Source organism: Ornithorhynchus anatinus, chromosome 11 (assembly GCF_004115215.2).
Source record: "Ornithorhynchus anatinus isolate Pmale09 chromosome 11, mOrnAna1.pri.v4, whole genome shotgun sequence".
Lineage (NCBI taxonomy): Eukaryota > Metazoa > Chordata > Mammalia > Monotremata > Ornithorhynchidae > Ornithorhynchus > Ornithorhynchus anatinus.
This window is the reverse complement of record NC_041738.1, coordinates 43,695,825-43,715,002: the sequence shown is the minus strand read 5'-3', so window position 1 is coordinate 43,715,002 and position 19,178 is coordinate 43,695,825. Positions and strand designations below refer to the sequence as shown.

Sequence of the window (19,178 nt, the reverse complement as noted above, 5' to 3'; positions counted from 1 at the left end):
GACTGGGAGCCTCACGGGGGACCCCCTGATGACCCTGTATCTACCTCAGCGCTCAGAACAGTGCTTAGCACCTAGTAAGCGCTTAACAAATACCAACGTTATTAGGACGCGCTCAACGAAGACGATTGAATGAAGGAAGGAATGAATGAATGGCGGGAGAGCGGGCCGCGCATGCGCGCTGGCGGCAGGCCGTCGCCCCCGCCGGCCCGGAGAGAGGCTCGGTGCGAGCCGCGGAGGCGGACGCCGCCCGCCGCCCCTGCCTGCCCGCCCGCCCGCCTGCCTTCTCCCGGGCGGGGGCGGAAGAAGACGGCCGCACACCGGCCCGCCGCTGCCGCCGCCGCCGGGGGGGTGTATGTGTGAGTGTGCGGGGGAGGGGGAGGATCGCGGCGCCTGCGCAGAGCGGCCGCTTCTCTCGCGAGGACGAGCGCCATTATCGCAGCTCCTCGGCAAACACCACGAGAATTCGGCAGCCCACACGGTAATTGCAGCTCCCGCGGCCGGTCGCGTCTCCTCCCCCCTCCCTTCCCGCGGGGCGAGAGCGAGAGCGAGATCTCCCCCTCCCCCCCCCCCCAACCCCCGCCCCTCCCGGTCGGGCCCAGCTCCCAGCGCGCGCCGCCTCTCCTGTAGGCCCCCCCCGGGCCCAGCACCCAGCGCGCGCCCTCTCGTCAGGGCCCCCCCCCCCCCCCCCCGCCGGGCCCAGCCCCCCGCGCGCGCGCGGCTTCTCGTCTGGGCCCCCCCCCCGCCGGCCCCAGCCCCCCGCGCGCGCACACGTCTTCTCGTCTGGCCCCCCCCCTCCAGTCCCCAGCGCGCGCGGCCTCGCGTCTGGGCCCCCCCCCCCCGACCCAGCGCGAGGGCGGCTTCTCGTCAGGAGCCCCCCCCGCGACCGGACCCAGCGCGCGCGTGCGGCCTCTCGTCTGGGCCCCCCCCCCGGGCCCAGCGCCCGGCGCGCGCGCGGCGTCTCCTCCGGACCCCCCCGACCCAGCACGCGCACGCGGCCCCTCCCCCCCCCCAGCACCTAGCGCGCGCGGTCTCTGAGCTGGGCCCCAGCGTCCAGCGCGCGCGGCCTCTCGTCTGGGTCCCCCGTCTCCGGGCCCAGCACCCTGCGCGCGCGCCGCCTCTCGTCAGGGCCTCCCCCCTCCCCCCCCCCCCCCCGACCCAGCGCGCGCCCGCGGCCTCTCGTCAGGGCTTCTCCCGTCGCCAACGGTGGCCCGCCGCCGCCCACCCCCACACAACCCCCGCCACAGCTCCTCAGAGAGGAGATGGCGGCCCACTTTCGGGGGGGATTTCCTCCTCTTCCTCGTCGTCGTCCTCGTTCCCCCTCCGCGGGGGGGTCGGGGCTCAGCGGGGCGCGCCCACCCGCCCCACCGTTCAGAGGAGCAGCGGGCCTTGAGGGACGAGCAGCCCGGGCCCGGCCAGCCCCAGGACCGGCGCCCCTTCCTCCCTTCAGTCATTCAGTCCTATTTATTGAACGCGTTCAGTCATTATTGAGCTTATTGAGCGCGCTCGTTCATTCATTTAGCCCTACTTATTGAGGGCGTTCATTCAGTCAGCCGCAGAGCCCGGGCTTTTGGAGTCAGAGGTCGTGGGTTCGAAGCCCGGCCCTGCCCCTCGTCAGCTGGGGGACTGTGGGCGAGTCGCTTCACTTCTCTGGGCCTCAGTTGCCTCGTCCGGAAAATGGGGATGAAGACTGGGAGCCCCACGTGGGACCACCTGATTCCCCTGTGTCCACCCCAGCGCTTAGAACAGTGCTCGGCACAGAGTAAGCGCTTAACAAATACCAACATTATTATTATTATTAGTGAACGCGTTCGTTCAGCCCTTGAGAAGCAGCGTGGCTCAGCGGAAAGAGCAAGGGCTTTGGAGTCGGAGGTCTTGGGTGCGAATGCCGGCTCGGCCACTTGTCAGCTGTGTGACGTTGGGCAAGTCACTTCACTTCTCGGTGCCTCAGTGACCTCATCTGTAAAATGGGGATGAAGACTGTGAGTCCCACGTGGGACAACCTGATTCACCTGCGTCTACCCCAGCACTTAGAACAGTGCTCGGCACATAGTAAGCGCTTAACAAATACCAACATTATTAGCCCTACTTATTGAGCGCTTTCAGTCATTCAGCAGTACTTATCGAGTGTTCATTTGGCCGGATTTATTGAGCGCGTTCATTCAGTCAGCTGTATTTATTGAACGTGTTCCTTCAGCCCTACTTACTGAGCGCTTTCGGTCATTCAGCCGTACTTATTGAGCACGTTCATTCAGTCAGCCGTATTGAACACGCTCATTCAGCCCTACTTATTGAGCGCTTTCAGTCATTCAGCCGTACTTATTGAGTGTTCCTTTGGTCGGACTTATTGAGCACGTTCATTCAGTCGGCCGTATTTATTGAACGCGTTCATTCAGCCCTACTTATTGAGCATTTTCAGTCATTCAGCCGTACTTATTGAGCACGTTCATTCAGTCAGCCGTATTGAACATGTTCATTCAGCCCTACTTATTGAGCGCTTTCAGTCACTCAGCCGTACTTATTGAGTGTTCATTTGGCCGGACTTATTGAGCACGTTCATTCAGTCAGCCATATTTATTGAACGCGTTCATTCAGCCCTACTTATTGAGCGCTTTCAGTCATTCAGCCGTACTTATTGAGTGTTCCTTTGGTCGGACTTATTGAGCACGTTCATTCAGTCGGCCGTATTTATTGAACGCGTTCATTCAGCCCTACTTATTGAGCATTTTCAGTCATTCAGCCGTACTTATTGAGCACGTTCATTCAGTCAGCCGTATTGAACATGTTCATTCAGCCCTACTTATTGAGCGCTTTCAGTCATTCAGCCGTACTTACTGAGTGTTCATTTGGCCGGACTTATTGAGCGCGTTCATTCAGTCAGCCATATTTATTGAACGCATTCATTCAGCCCTACTTATTGAGCGCTTTCAGTCATTCAGCCGTACTTATTGAGTGTTCATTTGGCCGGACTTATTGAGCACGATCATTCAGTCAGCCATATTTATTGAACGCGTTCATTCAGCCCTACTATTGAGCGCTTTCAGTCATTCAGCCGTACTTACTGAGTGTTCATTTGGCCGGACTTATTGAGCGCGTTCATTCAGTCAGCCATATTTATTGAACGCGTTCATTCAGCCCTACTTATTGAGCGCTTTCAGTCATTCAGCCGTACTTATTGAGTGTTCATTTGGCCGGACTTATTGAGCACGTTCATTCCGTCAGCCATATTTATTGAACGTGTTCATTCAGCCCTACTTATTGAGCGCTTTCAGTCATTCAGCCGTACTTACTGAGTGTTCATTTGGCCGGACTTATTGAGCGCGTTCATTCAGTCAGCCATATTTATTGAACGCATTCATTCAGCCCTACTTATTGAGCGCTTTCAGTCATTCAGCCGTACTTACTGAGTGTTCATTTGGCCGGACTTATTGAGCGCGTTCATTCAGTCAGCCATATTTATTGAACGCGTTCATTCAGCCCTACTTATTGAGCGCTTTCAGTCATTCAGCCGTACTTATTGAGTGTTCATTTGGCCGGACTTATTGAGCGCGTTCAGTCAGCCATATTTATTGAACGCGTTCATTCAGCCCTACTTATTGAGCGCTTTCAGTCATTCAGCCGTACTTATTGAGTGTTCATTTGGCCGGACTTATTGAGCGCGTTCATTCAGTCAGCCGTGTTTATTGAACGTGTTCATTCAGCCCTACTTATTGAGCGCTTTCAGTCATTCAGCCGTACTTATTGAGTGTTCATTTGGCCGGACTTATTGAGCGCGTTCATTCAGTCAGCCGTGTTTATTGAACGTGTTCATTCAGCCCTACTTATTGAGCGCTTTCAGTCATTCAGCCGTACTTATTGAGCATGTTCATTCAGTCAGCCGTATTTATTGAACGCGTTCAGTCGGCCCTACTTATTGAGTGTATTCATTTAGCCGGACTAATTGAGCGCGTTCATTCAGTCAGCCGTATTTATTGAACTTGTTTATTCAGCCCTACTTATTGAGCGCTTTCAGTCATTCAGCTGCACTTATTGAGTGTGTTCATTTAGCCGGACTTACTGAGCGTGTTCATTCAGCCGTATTTGTTGAACGCCTTCATTCGTCCCGTCGTATTTATTGAGCGCGTTCATTCAGCCGTATTTGTCGAACGCCTTCATTCATCCCGTCGTATTTATTGAGCGCCGACTGTGGGCAGAGCACCGGACTGAGCGCTCGAAATGGACAATTGGTCGACAGAGAGAAGGCAGCCCTGCCCCACACCGGGCCCGCAGTCTAAACCGGGGAGACGTACAGCAAAGCCAAACGAGGAGACGGGCGTCGATACCGTCAAGATCGATAGAAGCGGAGACATAGACACATCATTAATAAAATAGAGCAATCATATGCACAAGTGCTGAGGGAGTGAGGGGAGGGGGGAAGGGGCAGAGGGAAAGGGAGGGCTCGGTCCAGGAAGGCCTCCTGGAGGAGGTGAGCCCTCCGTAGGGCTTTGAAGAGAAGAGAGTTTGGCGGATTGAGGAGGAAGGCCGTTCTAATCCCGCCCCCCGCCACTCGTCTGCTGGGTGACCTTGGGCAAGCCGCTTCACTTCTCGGTGCCTCAGTGCCGCATCTGGATAACGGGGGTGAAGGCCGTGAGCCCCACGTGGGACAACCTGATGACCTTGCGTCTCCCCCAGCCCTTAGAATAGTGCCTGGCACCTAGTAAGCACTTAGTAAATGCTATCGTCGTCATTTAGAAGGAGCGGGCTTTAGTGACAAAGGCCCCGGTTTGGGAGTCAGAGGTCGTGGGTTCTAATCCCGCCCCTGCCACTCGTCTGCTGGGTGGCCTTGGGCAAGCCGCTTCACTTCTCGGACCCTCAGTGATCGCATCTGGAAAATGGGGGTGAAGGCCGTGAGGCCCACGTGGGACAACCCGATGACTTTGCATCTCCCCCAGCGCTTAGAATAGTGCCTGGCATATAGTAATCGCTTAGCAAATACCATCATCGTCATTTAGAAACAGCGGGGCTTTAGTGACAGGGGCCCAGGCTGGGGGAGTCAGAGGTCGTGGGTTCTAATCTGGCCCTCGCCACTCGTCTGCTGGGTGACCTTGGGCAAGGCGCTTCACCTCTCGGTGCCTCAGTGACCGCATCTGGAAAACGGGGATGAAGGTCGTGAGCCCCACGTGGGACAAACTGATGACTTTGCATCTCTCTCAGCGCTTAGAGTAGTGCCTGGCACATAGCGCTTAGTAAGTACCCTCGCCATCATCATTTAGAAGTGGTAGGGCTTAGGAACAAGAGCCAGGGCTTTGGAGTCAGAGGATGGGTTTCTAATCCCGCCCCTGCCAGAGGTCTCCTGGGTGACCTTGGGCAAGCCACTTAACTCTTTGGTGCCGCAGTGACCTCATCTGGAAAATGGGGATTAAGACTGAACTTCATGTGGGACAACCTGATGAGCTTGTATCTCCCCCAGTGCTCGGAAAGGTGCCTGGCACGTAATAATTGCTTAACCAAATACTTTCATTCAGTAGGATTTTTTGAGCGCTTACTTTCTGCAGAGCACTGTACTAAGCACCTGGAATGGACAATTCGGCAACAGATAGACAATCCCTGCCCCATGACGAGGGGCTCACAGTCTAAACGGGGGAGACAGCAAAGCAGAACAAAACAAAAGACGACATCATCAAGATAAATAGAATCAAGGAGATATACACTTCATTAACAAAATAAATAGGGTAATAATACATACAAATGAGCAAAGTGCCGAGGGGAGGGGCGGGGATCATCATACATCATCATCATCATTTAGAAGCAGCGGGGCTTTAGTGACAAGAGCCTGGGCTTGGGAGTCAGAGGTTGTGGGTTCTAATCCCGCCCCTGCCATTCATCTGCGGGGTGATCTTGGACAAATCACTTAACTCCTTGGTGCTTCACTGACTTCAAAATAGGGATTAAGATTGTGAGCCCCATGTGGGACAACCTGATGACCTTATATCTCTCCCAGCGCTTAGTGCCTGGCACATAGCGCTTAGCAAATACTATCACACCATCATCATTTGGAAGCGGTGGGGCTTAGGGACAAGAGCTTGGGTGTCAGAGGATGGGGTTATAATCCTGTCCCTGCCAGTCATCTGCTAGGAGACCTTGGGCAAGCTGCTTCTTGGTGCCTCAGTGACCTCATTTGGAAAATGGGGGTTAAGGCTATGAGCCCCATGTGGGACAACCTGATGACCTTGTGTCTCCCCCAGCGCTTAGAACAGTGCCTGGCACACAGTAAGCGCTCAGCAAATACCATTAACATCATCATTTAGAAGCTGTGGGGTTTTAGTGACAACAGCCCAGGCTTGGGAGTCAGAGGATGGGGGTTCTAATCCCGCCCCTGCCACTCGTCTGCTGGGTGACCTTGGGCAAGCTGCTTCACTTCTTGGTGCCTCAGTGACCTCATCTGGAAAATGGGGGTTAAGGCTGTGAACTCCATGTGGACCTGATGACCTTGTATCCCCCCAGTGCTTACAACAGTGCCTGGCACATAGTGCTTAGCAAATACCATTGTCGTCATCATCATTTAGAAGTAGTGGGGTTTTAGTGATGAGAACCTGGGCTTGAAAGTCAGAGGTCATGGATTCTAATCGCAGCCCCGCCAGTCTTCTTGAACAAGCTACTTCACTTGTCAGTGCCTCAGTAACCTCATCTGTAAAATGGGGATTAAGACTGTGAGCCCTATGTGGGACAGCCTGATTACACTGAATTTACCCCAGCGCATAGAACAGTGCCTGGCACATAGCGCTTAACAAATACCGTCATCGTTGAGAAGCAGTATGGCGGACGGCTGGAGCTCGGGCCTGGGAGTCTGAAGGTCGCGGGTTCTAATCCCACCTACCGCCACTGGTCTGCTGGGTGGCCTTTGGCAAGCCGATTCACTTCTCGGTGCTTCAGTTACCTCATCTATGAAGTGGGGATTAAAACTGAGGCCCACGTGGGACAGCCTGCTTACCTTCTATCTCCCCCAGCGCTTAGAACAGTGCTTGGCACATAGCGCTTAAGAAATACCATCGTCGTCATCATTTAGAAGCAGCGTGGTGGAGGGGCTGGATCCTGGGTTTGGGAATCAGAAAATTGTGGGTTCTAATCCCAACTCTGCCACTGGTCTGCTGTGTGGCCTCGAGCAAGTCTCTTCTCCGGACCTCAGTTACCTCATCTGGGAAATGGGGATCAAGACTGTGAGCCCCACATCTCTCACACTTATCAAGCACTCTACCTCCCTTTATCCAAATAGCTCCTGAAATTCTACCTCCTTGGCATGGTCAATAGTCCCTGGCCATCTTCCTCTTAGCCACTCATCATCCAACGAGTTGAAGTCCCCTGATGGCACTGAAGAGCAATTTGAAACAAGGTGATAAGAAATATGTACATCACTATTCCATCTTCTTGCCTTGGAACATTTTCATTCCACATTTACTGTAGTTCACTGATGGAAGAAGAGACAGGACGGGACTAACCCGATTTGCTTGGATCCACCTCAGTGCCTAGTACAGTGCCTGGTACATTTTAATCGCTTACCAAATACCATAATTATTATTATTCCTTAGGGAGAGCGTCTTCTCCCCGATTATATCCCCCTCGGCAGCAAGACTGCGGTTCTGTCTCTATGGCTGCCTTTGGGTTTTTTTAATTGCTAATTTTTTGGGGGGTTAGATTCCAAATTCCATTATTGAGACTGAGCCCAACATGAGGCAGGGACTATGCCTACCTCAGTTTGCTTGTATCCCCCCTGGCACAAAGTAAGCGCTTAATAAATACCATCATTAGTAGTATTATTACTCCCTGCTTTTACAACGTGACTATTTTCCCCTCCCCCCTTTTTCATCTTTAAAACCAGTCTTAATAAGGCCTTACGTGCCAATAAGCTAAAACGGTCTTTACTTGTATTTTAGAGAAGCAGCTTAACAGTGGATAGAGCACTGGCCTGGGAGTCGAAAGGTCGTGGGTTCTAATCACGGCCCTACCACTTGTCTGCTGTGTGACTTCGAGCAAGTCACTTCATTTCTCTGAGTCTCGGTTACCTCATCTGGGAAATGGGGATTGAGGCTGTGAGTCCCACTTGGGACAGGGACTGCCTCTGACCCAATTTGCTTGTTTCCACCCCAGCGCTTAGTACAGTGCATGGCACTTAGCGCTTAGTAAATGCCAAAATTATTATTATTGTGCACCTAAAGACCTTTTCGCCCAAGAGGAGAATCTGGTATATGTGAATCAGGAGATGTTTAATGATTAGGTATCACAAAGTGATCTCTATATTGGGTGAGGAGCAACTATTGGCCCCTGGGAGCTGCATAAAATCATCAAAAGTTGGAAAGCCATAAGGCAGAAGTAGGGGGTAGGGGAAGGGGGACAGCGGGAGCAGTAGCTTGTACCGTCTCTCCCCAGCACGCACTCTGCTCCTGCCAAAAATCCGAGATGTCCAGCCCCTAAATTTTACAGTGTGGAGGAGGGAGGTCACCATGGCCCAAGAGGGCTCCCTTCCTAGGTACTGGATGAAATTTACAAGGGAGTTACATTTTGACATCTTAAGAACTACAGTGTGGCCACACGTGCCATCATTAAGAAGATTTCCGGGTGTGTCGTCAGCAAAGAGAAAACGGAACCAGACACCACAAACATTAAACATAACATGAAAAGGGGCAGCCTTTTTGTGGGTACGGTGTGGCCAGGATTGAGTTCTGCATTGGACTTTTCAGCAATGTGCACACTTGAAGCTGAATTTCACTGTCAGTGGTGTCTTCAAATATGAAGGAGAACTCTGTGTGTAGTATCAATTAAAGTGAATATAACTCAGGATTTAAATGTCAAATTGCAAAAAGGATTTTAAGAAGAAATATGAGAAATTTGAATAGTATGGTTACAGTTACCTTGGGACTTTTAATAATCCAGGGTAAATCTTAAGTTTCTTTTTTTAGCTCCTATACTATATAACTGGCATGTTCTCTCTCTCTCTCTCTATATATTTTTGGCTCAGTCTAATAAAGGTACATCAAACTCAGATGTACATGGGTCACATTTTTTCTCTGAAGGCAGGCAGAGTCTTGGAGGGAAGAGGATGTTAGGGGAGGAGTTGGGAGTTGTCTGTGAACAAGCGGTTATACATCCAGAGGGAATGTTCTCTGAGGAAACTCATCCTAAACCCTCCCCCCCACTGACATTCTCACAGAGTAATAGGAGTTAGTGTCCCTGAAGGACCTTGTAAAGAGGGAAGATAGTAGCCTCCCAATCTCTTGCAGGTCAGCCAGCTCAGCTGTTTTGTCACCCTGAAATACCTCTGAAATCCAGCCCCAACTCAGGTCAATGCCACAGATCCAGGGCAGGAGGAGCTGAGAACTGCAGGCTTCCACACTGCCTCTAGTCAACCAGTCAATCAGTGGTATTTTGAGTGCTTACTGGATGCAGGATACTGTATTAAGCACTCGGGAGGGTACAATACAGTAGAATATTTCGACACGTTCCCTGCCCATAAGGATCTTAGAGTCTGGAGCGGGTGATAGACATTAATGTAAGGAATTAACAGATCGGTGCATAAGGGCTGGGGGGCCGACTGTGGGGTGAATATCAAGTGCTTAAAGAGTACAGATTCAAGCGCATAGGAGACTCATAAGGGAAAGGGCTTAATCACGGAAGGCCTTTTGGAGGATATATTTTAAGAAGGCTTTGAATGTGATGAGGTTGGTGGCCTGTTGTATATTGAAGGGGAGGGAGTTCCAGGTTAGAGGGAGATGTGGGCCAAGTGATGGCAGTGAGGTAATAATAATAATTAAGGTATTTGTTAAAGAGCTTACTGTGTGCCAAGCACTGGGGTAGATACGTGATAATCAGGATGTCCCACTTGGGGCTCACAGTCTTAATCCCCCTTTTACAGATGAGGAAACTGAGGCACAGAGAAGAGAAGTGGCTTGCCCAAGGTCACACGGCGGACAGGTGGGGGAGCTGGGATTAGAACCCATGCCCTCTGACTCCCCAGCCCGTGCGCTTTCCACTAGGCCACAGTGCTTCCCATAGAAGGTAGACGAGATGGAGTGTGTGGACAGGATCGGAGTAGGAACGCTCTATCAGAGAAGAGCTTTCAGGCAGCCTGGGATGAGAAAATATCCTAGACTTCCTGGATCTAGCTCTTTTAAAGATCCTAACCCTTCTCTGTACTCCTACTTAAGTTCCAGGGCACTGAGTCCATGACAAAGCCAAGTAGACAAAACGGATGCTTTACCATCCTATGAAGTCTGTTCTTGGTGTCCACCTCCCTACTTGCCATCCCTTTCCCTCACCTCCATGCAGGGGCTGATATCAGACTGGTACTTTCTCCAGTGAGCTCTCCCTTATCCTTTTATCAACCTATTTCCCCAAACTCTTCTACTGTCTCCCACCAGTTCCCACTGAGCCAATTTGGCCAAAGCCCCGAGAAAGACTCTCCTGCCCAGTCAGCATAGGCACGAAATCTTAGCGTGGAACCTGCACAAGTAGATCCAGTAACCGTAGAGCTCACTTTGGCATTCCTCACATCTGTGAGACTCGTATCAGCTCTGCTCCCTAATACCTAGAATCCTAAAAAACTTTCCAGATTCATGAATCCATTGTCATCAGGCTGTTTCTTGGACTTCTCCAAGAAGCTGCTACTGCACAGCTCTTGAAAAGGCTCATCTAACGCCGGTCCAGTTGATCTTGGAATAACTGGAAGTCAGTGAACTTTCTCCTCTCTCCCATCTCAGAGGCCAGGACAATAGAACATCTGGCCCTGCTGGCCTTTCCCAGTCTTCCCAGCCCTGGAACAAGCTCCTCTGACCTTTTTCTTCTCCTCACCGTAGTTCCCCTTGGGCTCTTTCTTTAAAAGTGCTAAGATAAGGTAAACTAATTTAAATTTAAGTTAAAAATGAATTAAAGATTTTCTGTACCCTTAATTGGTGCCTTATGTAGAACTAAAATGTCTTGTAAAATCCACAAACCTAACAGTTCGGCACAAGGGAGAGCAACCTTATTAGCTACTTGAACACTTTAAAACCACAAGCCATCTACTCTGCGGATGTGTGATGTAGCTTCCTCCGTGTTACTGTGAAACTTTTACGTCTTCACCAATATAAAACTGCACTCCCTTTAACCAGACATTCACTTCACTTTTCCTGTGTGTTAGCCTGAACCCCCTAACAAGCTCAGCTTTCTAGTGTCAGGGACTGGGAAAGGTACTCTGAACTTAGGGAGCTGGGAAGGAGACATTTTTCTGGACAGCAAGAGCAACAGAGTAAGCCAGCGGTGGCACCTAGTATGCAAATGGAGGGATCCCTGCTCTGGAATAATGTGGAGGGCAGAGAAAATTGCCAGAGATCTGGCATCTGGGAAAGAAAGCCAATAAAATAGATATTTTCTTAGCTGTATCTCTTGCTAAAGTGAGATTGTATTGAAAAGAAGCTCCCTCCCACCCCCATATATAATGCTATCAGTCAATGAATCATTTGATTGCGCACTGGATAATAATGTTATTTGTTAAGCGCTTACTATGTGCTGAGCACTGTTCTAAGCGCTGGGGTAGATAGAGGGTAATCAGGTCCCACGCAGGGCTCACAGTCTTAATCCCCATTTTTCAGATGAGGTAATTGGGGCACAGAGAAGCTAAGTGACTTGCCCAAAATCATACAGCTGACAGGCGGCGGAGCCGGGATTAGAACCCATGACCTCTGACTCCTAAGCCCGTGCTCTTTCCACTGAGCCACGCTGTTGTATTAAGCACTCGAGAGAGTACAATAGACGTTCTACCAAATGGAATCAATTTGACGGTCTGGTTTGTCTCACTTTAATGGAAATAAAAATACAAAGAATGATATAAATAATGTTCTTTGAAGGCCATAACGTGTTTTAACAAGATTCACCAATATGCAGATAGGGCTTGATTTGCTAATCTGAAAAGTTAGCTTTGAAAGCGCTCTTGTTCCATGGATGATTATTTTAAGGATTCTTCTGTTGATGGAAAAATGATGTTGATTAGTTGGTGGCCCCTCAGTTATTTGTAATCAGCTAACACAAATCACTCTCCCTAGGGTCAATTCCTACATGCAGGTTCTTGGTTCTTAAGTCTCAGGATTTAGGCCTATCTGCCGTTCTTGATGAGCGAGGCCATTGTCAGGATGGACAGGCATAGGTTTACTGGGATTAGACTAAAGATAAACCAACGTTGCACACCGGAACAGCGAACGAATGAAGAGTGATAATTTTATTTTGGTGAACTGAATCCAAACCTGTGGTGTGGCCACTGATGGCTATCAGAGAAGCACTTGTTCTCCATTCATTACAGCCGCATGGTTAAATCGCAGGAATGTTGCATTTGTTTGGCAGCACAAAACTCATCTTATTCCCATTTACCTTATGCTGTATTAGCTAATATATATTTGGAGTATTAAATTAAATGCCCAGTTTGAACAGGTTAAATAAAGGAAGAGGGAAGAAGGGGAAAAGGTTGTTCCCTTTTTGCAAAAAGTCATTTCTATTTTTTTCTCACACACACTCTTGCCAAAGGACCCGCCCGATCAACGGTATTTATTGAGCACTTACTGTCCGCAGAGCACTGCCCCCTCCCCTTTAACTGCAGCACCCCCAGGATTTCTGAGAGGTTGCTGGGAAACAAGGCAAGCAGATGGAAAGGCTCAGAATTTGGAGATGCTGGAACTTACTGTGGGTTCCTCACAATCAGTGAGCTCTCTGCACATAGTAAGCACTCAATAAATGCGATCAACTGAGAAGTTGCAGAGAGGGACAGTTCTGCAGTATTTTGTCTGAGAGATGTTTCCACTGGGATCCATAAAATCCAGGGACCAGTACAGTTTGTAAGAATTTGCTGATAATTATGTATTCCCACACCATGTATGTGCATTTCTTTTATGCTCTACTAAACCCTGTTATTCTATAATGTGGAGACTGTGTTCTTGACAAACCCAGTCACTGTTAAGGAAAACTTGCATTGTAGTTCTCACCCTATGTCTGACACCATATTCATGCACACAGACTGTTTCTTCCAACACCGTAGTGCACTGTATCCAAAAACGCCCCCAATGTTGATGAAATCCCCACCTGTGCATTCCCTCCTAGTGCTTAGTTCAGGCCTCTTTACACAGTAAGTGCTTAATAAATGCTATCTGTTATTAATACCAGTTTCCCTATCTGAAATTTAAATAATGTCTGTCTTCTGTAGACTGTAAGCTCCTGTGGGTAGGGATCACATCATGTCTACCAACTCTGCTATACTCTCCCAAGCACTTAGTACAGTCCTCTGCACACGATAAGCGCTCAGTAAATACCATTGATTGATTCAAAGACATCACTGAGGAGGAAATTCACCCACGAGTGATTTTTATGTCCCCCCCCCCCCCCCCCCCCCCCCCCCCCAAGGTTCAGTAGTTTTGGCTTCCCCTTGGGCTGTGGTCTCTCTGGTTGTCTGGTCTTCAGTCTTGCTATTGTATTTTTTTTTCTCTGATTCATGTATACCATATTCTTTGGGAAGAAGGTCAAAAACTGGGAAGGCCCCTACTTGGAATTGTAAAAATGCAAAATGAAAAAGTGCTCATCCAACAGTAATAAAAGCTTTATCCAACCCCAGAAAGCTTCAGTGTCTGGCAATTCCTCTGTCCCCCAATATATTAGCAGCCTTGGCCCAATGATTCCCTATGATGAATGCCTCTACCTAGTGGGGGAAGGGGCAGACTAATAATATCAAGTTGTAAGTAGCTCCCTTGGAGTTCTTTGTGTGCATTCTTTCTCCTGGCAGGGCTGTTTTGGGCATTACGGGATAGTATGGTTTCCGGCTAATCTGATTTCCTCGTCTAAATCACAGGAGGTAGTACCTAAGGCATTCTTGCTGGCACAACTGCCAGCACAATGCCGAAGGAGCACCAGTTCCTGGGTCTGCCTAGTTACTTAGGCTTTGGAATATTTGCCTTGAAAACTCGACTCAGGCACCTCTCGCTGTTGTCATTCCACTTCCAATCGATGGCATTTTTTGAGTGCTTACTTTGCGCAGAGCACGGAATTAAGCGCTTTGCAGAGCACAAATGATGGAGTTGGTGGACACGATCCCTGCCTACAAGGAGTTTATAGGCCAGAGGGGGAGAGAGATATTGAAATACATTGCAAATAAGGCAGTGGCATTGCATTGTCATTTCCACCTGCCCGCCCACTCCTTGGCAGGGGTAGAAAGGAGGACCTGGGTTGGGAGTGTGGGTTTCCAGAGCCATGAATCCCCAAATATCTGCTCTTGGTGGGCAGCGAATGTGTCCACCAACTCTGTGCTATTCTACTCTCCCAAATGCTTAGTACGATGCTCGGCATACAGGAAGCGCACAGTAAATACGATTGACCGATCTATGGGGAAGCCCGGCGCATGCTTCACACTAGGCCATCCCATATTTGTACCAGTGTAACGATTCCTGGAAGGCTGATTTCACGTTAGTTATTCGATATTCCTTTAAGTAGGCTTCTTTTGTCCTGATGTACATCTAGAAGCAGCATGGCTCATTGGAAAGAGCATGGGCTTGGGAGTGAGAGGTCATGGGTTTGAATCCCGGCTCTGCCACTTGTCAGCTGGGTGACTGTGGGCAAGTCACTTAACTTCTCTGCACCTCAGTTCCCTCATCTGTAAAATGGGGATTAAGACTGTGAGCCTCACGTGGGACAACCTGATGATCCTGTATCTACCCCAGCGCTTAGAACAGTGCTCTGCACATAGTAAGTGCTTAACAAATACCAACATTATCAGTCATCTTTTTGCCAGCACTTTCAGTTGCCCTCAAGATCAAGAAGACAAGCTCAGTGAAGACCAAAAGATAGGAATGAAAATATCACTGCAAGAGAAGTAATTTTAAGGAAAATATGCCTTTTCCTCACTTCCTGTCAGTATTCCAGGCGTGAGCCATAACTGAATCATGATAATGAACTGTTTCTCCACTGGATCTCATTCCATGATATTAACCATCTTGGGAGAGGCATTATCTGGTTCCGATCAAGGGAATGTAATGGTATTATTACCCAATGTAACAAATCTATGGTACATTTAATATTAATTGTCACTTTTTTGAAGGCTCTTTGAATTGAAGTTGAAATAAGGATGTAGGCTTAGTAAACGATGTCCTCTACCTGGCCTTTGAGTACATTACCCCCCTGTTTTCCGGCTTCTGAAGTTTTTATGCAAATTGTTCCAATTTGCCAACGGAATTTAAATGTTTAACTTTGATTTATTATTCCTAATCTCATTTAAGGGGGCAGAGGCAATGAATTTAGTTAATTCATGTAATCACTTGTTCAGATAAAGCCCTAATTAAATCAGCTCTAGCTCTTTTCTCTCCACTGAGAAAGCCTTCTCCAAAGCTATTGCCAAATCACTCAAATTTCATAAATTTTTGAATTATGACAGATTTGAATTTTATAAAATAAATTATAATTTCCCAAAGTTCAAATGCTGCGGCAGAGCAGCGAGCAGTCGAGATAGGTGACCATCCTGGAATGAAGCTGTCAGAAGTGAGGCACTTATTTTGGAACAGAGGCTACAGGGGAGTTGGGATTCCAAGAGAAAGAACAGAAACGGTGCCAGGCACTGTCGGGGAAGGGGTGCAGCAAGGGGCAATCTTTAGATGCACCTAGTGTGGAACAAATGATCAGCCAGGCTTTCATTTTAATCAGCCATACCTGGTCCACCTAATAAAATTTCTGTCAGTATTACCTGCAAACTTGTAAAGATGGCCATCTCTCTCTCTCTGTGTACAGTGCTGATGTGCAGCGTTAAGCAGTTAACACAAAGAATGAATAATTGCACGTTCTACTATGATTTTAAAATAATTTGGACAGAAATCCAACTATACACAAACCAGGTTACTGTCTACCCCTTCAATTAATAGTATCTAAATAATTCCTGCTTTGTGGAGAGCACTGTACTACGAGCTCACGAGAATACCCTAAAATTAAGACGTGGTCCGTGTCCTCTAGGAGCATAATTAGTAGGGGAGACAGGTAATCATAAATTATATACACATAGTAAGAGCATGGGGAGAGTAGAGATTTAATTGGCAGTAGTAAGAGTGAGAGAAAATGGATAAAATATATAAATTGAAACGTGTCTAAATGAGGCGGTTGAAAGTGTAGGGGAAAGAACACAGGAATGGAAGTCAGGAGACCTGGGTTCTAATCTTGGATCTGCCACTTGTCTGCTTTGTGATCTTGGGAAAAGCCCTCAACCTCTCTGTGCTTCAGTTTCCTCACCTGCAGAATGGGAATAAAATACCTGTTTACCCTCCCTCTTATACTGTAAGCCCCATGTGAGACAGGGACAGTTTCTGATCTCATCATCTATCTACCCTACCACTTAGCATAGTGCTTGGCACATAGTAAGTGCTTAATAAATGCCGTTATTATTACGGAAGATAGGGTGAGTTGTGGCCCCACAGATTTCAAAGGTAGAGTGCTGTGCAAGGGAAAGAGCAAGAACAGTGGGTTCTTGCAATATAATGCAAATTCCAGTAAGAAGATTCTTGGGGGAAGTGAAATGTGGGAGCTGGGTGTATAGGTAGGAAGGATTGAGCTGACAGAGTTTTAAAGCCAAGCCCTAGTTTTGTTTCCTTTCTGGAAGATAATTTTTCAGGTTGCCCTTTGCGTAGGCCTGTCACATTTTTTAGTGAGAGCCAACCAATATTTTTGCAAAAGCATGGCATACGATCCATTCAGTTCTGTGTTTCCAAGACACAAAAGAAATGACACTGGTGATTATGAACCTTATGGAATGTTAGTTTAATTCTGAACGCTGATGTTAAACCTGGAGAGACGTTACGTATCAGTCTCCAGTAGGAGAACTTCGTATGCATTCAAAAATTTTTATTGGCAAATTAGAGAAGCGGCGTGGCCTAGTGGATAGAGCACAGACCCGGGAGTCAGAAGGATCTGGGTCCTAATCCTCCCTCCACCACATAACTGCTATGTGACCTCGGGCAAGTCACGTAACTTTTCTGTGCCTCAGATACCTCATTTGTAAAATGGGGATTGAGAATGTGAGTCCCGTGTAGGACGGACTGTGTCCAAACTGATTAGCTTAGATCTACTCCAGTGCGTAACAAATACCATTAAAAAACAAAACAAAAAAACTAGAACGGAAGGATGGCACTTCATTCTGCCACTCTGTTCATTCAGTTGTATTTATTGAGCGCTTACTGTGTGCAGAGTGCAAATGTGTATTCTAGGCAGCACATTTTTCCAATGAAATAACCACTGACAAAGAAGTCGGATAGTAAATTCATGTGTGCCTATTGTGGGGCAGAGGCTGTTATCTAACAGAGAAGCAGCGTGGCTCAGTGGAAAGAGCCCGGGCTTGGGAGTCAGAGGTCATGGGTTCTAATCCCGGCTCCACCACTTGCCAGCTGTGTGGCTTTGGGCAAGTCACTTAACTTCTCTATGCCTCAGCTACCTCATCTGTAAAATGGGGATTAAAACTGAGAGCCCCACGTGGGACAACCTGATCACCTTTTATCCCCCCAGCGCTTAGAGCGGTGCTTCGCACATAGCGCTTAACAAATACCACCATTATTATTATTAACACAGTTCATTTCTATCTAGATCAGTTCTTACCCCTGTGCTGTGGCCTGTAGGAAGCACTTAATAAATACCATCAGAAGAAGGTAAACATTTCCTGTGGCAGACATCAGACCAAACTGAAGGCCGGGAGTAGTGTCCAACCTTCCGAATAGCTGTTAAGATTTGGGTCAACCGCAGGCTTCAGGTATGATTTACTGAGCAGTTTCATTAGCATCTCTTATGCCACATTTGCTACTAAAAGGCAGATGGGGGTAATTGTCCAGCAAGACCTAGAACAGATGCATTTCCAAGAGATGCAGTGAGAGAATGGATGGCATAATAATGGTATATTTTAAATAATAATGTTGGTATTTGTTAAGCACTTACTATGTGCAGAGCACTGTTCTAAGCACTGGGTTAGATACAGGGTAATCAGGTTGTCTCATGTGAGGCTCACAGTTAATCCCCATTTTACAGATGAGGTAACTGAGGTACAGAGAAGTTAAGTGACTTGCCCACAGTCACACAGCTGACAAGTGGAAGAGCTGGGATTCGAACCCATGACCTCTGACTCCCAAGCCCGGGCTCTTTCCACTGAGCCACGCTGCTTCTCTATGTAAGCACATAGTAAATGCTTAGTATGCTTACTATGTGCTGTGCACTGTTCTAGGTTGTGGGGTAGGCACAAGAGAAATTGGATATAGTCTTTGTCCCTTCTGGGGCCTAGTTTAAGGGGTAAGGAGGCCACCGGTAAGGGAAGCAGTGAGGCCTAATGGAAAGAACATGGGGCTGGTAATCAGGACCTGGGTTCTAATTCTACCTCCTCCATTTGCCAGCTGTGTGACCGTGAGCAAGTCACTTCTGTGACTCTGCACACAGGAAACGCTTAATAAATATGATCAAATGAATTTCCTGAACTGTAAAATGGGGTCAAAATACCTATTCTCCCTCCTACAGAGACCGTGAGCCCTGTGAGGTGCAGGGACTGTGTCCAGCCTGGTTAACTTGTGTCTACCCCAGCCCTTGACACGTACTAAGCACTTAACCGTAATAGTAACTGTTGTTAAAAAGATATGTACATCGGGCTGGGGGGCTGAGTACATAGTAAGTGCTTAAGGGGTACAGATCCAAGCAAATATATTTTTAAAGAGTGTTGCCCAACTTCAAATATATGTAGCTCCATGGTAGACAGTTGGGAGATTGAGCAACTACAGACCAATTTCCCTGGCACGCAGACCGCAGAAAAGGGGTGCATTTTTTGGAAAAAGAATCGAGGAAGATCAGGACACTAAAAGGAAAAACTTAAAATAGTACCATGAACTGCAGATAATAACTGTGACTTTACAGGGAAGGATAATCTTTATGAATGTGTAGTTGAAAATGGGCTGCCAGTTTGCTGACCTGGCTGCTAATCCAAGTTAGTGTCTACCAGTCAGGTTCTTACCCTTCTCTAAAAGACCAGCGATTCAAGAAGTTAAAAGAATGGAAGATTGTTGGGCCTGGATTAGTTCTGGGAAAGGAGGAGTCTTGAGTTAACTACAATAATACAATAAGAAGGGTTTGTTTGGTTAAAATAATTATACGTGATGGTTTTTGAAGAAAAATAATCCAAACCCTCATCCTCC

The 19,178-nt window shown here is 48.1% G+C and overlaps 1 protein-coding gene across 3 annotated transcripts in view; it reads left to right on the top strand.

Annotated features, from left to right (window-relative positions):
- Window positions 1-343: 343 nt before the first annotated feature.
- LOC100076573 (BTG3 associated nuclear protein) overlaps window positions 344-19,178 on the top strand; it is a 207,415-nt gene continuing 188,580 nt past the window's right edge. Inside the window, exon 1 of one of the 3 annotated variants that reach the window (XM_029076241.2) lies at window positions 344-478. The gene's annotated coding sequence lies outside the window, so the exon portion shown is untranslated. Of the gene's footprint in view, window positions 479-17,677; window positions 17,759-19,178 lie in introns of those variants that run through there. The other 2 variants (XM_029076242.2, XM_007672742.3) reach the window with 2 other exon arrangements.